General features: G+C 32.7%; 1 protein-coding gene across 1 annotated transcript in view; it reads right to left on the reverse strand.

Annotated features, from left to right (window-relative positions):
* Positions 1 to 2500, reverse strand: part of LOC133537324 (syntaxin-1A-like) — a 191845-nt gene that overhangs the window by 52212 nt on the left and 137133 nt on the right. The window lies entirely within an intron of this gene.

Genomic DNA, 2500 nt, shown 5'->3' on the forward strand with positions numbered 1-2500 from the left:
AAGTGACGTCTTGGTGAAGATTGATGATCACTCTATTTTTTTTAAAAGCCTGGCTGGAGATCGACTGACAGCTCGCGATCGACGTAATGGGCACCCCTGATCTAGAGCCAGATGTGGCTCTTTTGATGACTGCATCTGGCTCTCTGATAAATCTGAGCTGACGTTGCTTAACATGATAAATAATGAATAATTCCACTTGTAATCACAGTGTTAAAAATAATGTTCAAAATATAAAACATTCTCATGCATTTTTAATCCATCCATCCGTTTCTACCGCACCTGTTCAAGAAGTTGCGTTAATGGTAAGAAGTTATGTATTTATTATTGGTTAGTGTGGGGCTTGCCCTCCTGGGGTTTGTCAGACCACCAAGCACCAACATGAGAGCCTGTTTCAGGGTTACAATATTGTTTTATTTTTCAATAAGTCTCTCAGTTGCTTTCCAGCAATTGTATTTTTCTCTTTCGTTTTCGCTCGCGCTCTGGCTCCAGCCCCAACCCCGTCCCTCCTCCTGGCTGCTGCTTATAAATAAATAAATAAATGGGTTGTACTTGTATAGCGCTTTTCTACCTTCAAGGTACTCAAAACGCTTTGAAACTACTTCCACATTCACCCATTCACACACACATTCACACACTGATGGAGGGAGCTTATAACAGAGTGACAGGTGATTAGGTAACAAGGCCCAGGTGGGCCGTCTACACACCTGTCGCTGATTTAGAGGCCGGTCCTGGCACACCCCAGTTCACTGCAGGGCCACAGGCCACGCCCCCTCCACAGTTAGCTTCAGAATAACAATGTTATTACAAAGAATAAGAGACCTATTATACTCTAGAAATGTTGGTCTTACTTAAAAATGCATGCGTTTAGTGGTGTTCAGTGTTAAAAAAATATGATATGGCTCTTACGGAAATACATTTTAAAATATTCGGATTCTTGGCTCTCTCAGCCAAAAAGGTTCCCGACCCCTGCATTAAAATATTAAAAATAAGACAAATTATTATTATTATCATTTTTTATTTAACGCTTACAATAAATCTCTATAGCAGGGGTCACCAACCTTTTTGAAAGCAAGAGCTACTTCTTGGGTACTGATTAATGCCAAGGGCTACCAGTTTGATACACACTTAAATAAATTGCCAGAAATAGCCAATTTGCTCAATTTACCTTTAATAAATAAATCTATACATATAAAAAAAAAGGGTATTTCTGTCTGTCATTCCGTCATACATTTTTTTCCTTTTACGGAAGGTTTTTTGTAGAGAATAAATGATGAAAAAACACTTAATTGAAAGGTTTGAAACAGGAGAAAACAGGAAAAAAATGAAAATTCAATTTTGAAACATAGTTTATCTTCAATTTCGACTCTTTAAAATTCAAAATTCAACCGAAAAAAGAAGAGAAAAACTAGCTAATTCGAATCTTTTTGAAAAAATTCAAAAAATTATTTTTGGAACATCATTAGTAATTTTTCCTGATTAAGATTAATTTTAGAATTTTGATGACATGTTTTAAATAGGTTAAAATACAATCTGCACTTTGTTAGAATATATATCAAATTGGACCAAGCTATATTTCTAACAAAGACAAATCATTATTTCTTCTAGATTTTCCAGAACAAAAATTTTAAAAGAAATTCAAAAGACTTTGAAATAAGATTTAAATTTGATTTGACAGATTTTCTAGATTTGCCAGAATATTTTTTTTGAATTTCAATCATAAATTTGAAGAAATATTTCACAAATATTCTTCGTCAAAAAAATAGGAGCTAAAATGAAGAATTAAGTTACAATGTATTTATTATTCTTTACAATAATAAAAAAACATTACTTGAACATTGATTTAAATTGTCAGGAAAGAAGAGGAATGAATTAAAAAGGTAAAAAGGTATATTTTTAAAAAACTCCTAAAATCATTTTTAAGGTTGTATTTTTTCTCTAAAATTGTCTTTCTGAAAGTTATAAGAAGCAAAGTAAAAAAATTAATGAATTTATTTAAACAAGTGAAGACCAAGTCTTTAAAATGTTTTCTTGGATTTTCAAATTCTATTTGAGTTTTGTCTCTCTTAGAATTAAAAATGTCGAGCAAAGCGAGACCAGCTTGCTAGTAAATAAATACAATTTAAAAAATAGAGGCAGCTCACTGTTTTTAGAACAGGCCAGCGGGCGACTCATCTGGTCCTTACGGGCACCGCGTTGGTGACCCCTGGTGTATATGAACTTCATGTTGATATAAAGTAATGCAAAAAAATGTTTTATGGCTTTTCTGTCAAAAACTACTACCAATTTTTTTGGGAGTAAAACTGAAATATGCAGTATTTAGTAATTGAAGCCCTAAAAGATCAATAATGCTGGACACCATTGATTTTAATTACTTTATATTTTTTGAGTAATAACAGTGAAAATATAAATAAAATACCAATAAATATATTTGGTATCCAAAGGGTGCCCCATTCATAAAGTGATACATTTTTATTAGGTTTTTCTTTTATTTTCAACACAG

Source organism: Nerophis ophidion, linkage group LG18 (genome assembly GCF_033978795.1).
Source record: "Nerophis ophidion isolate RoL-2023_Sa linkage group LG18, RoL_Noph_v1.0, whole genome shotgun sequence".
Lineage (NCBI taxonomy): Eukaryota > Metazoa > Chordata > Actinopteri > Syngnathiformes > Syngnathidae > Nerophis > Nerophis ophidion.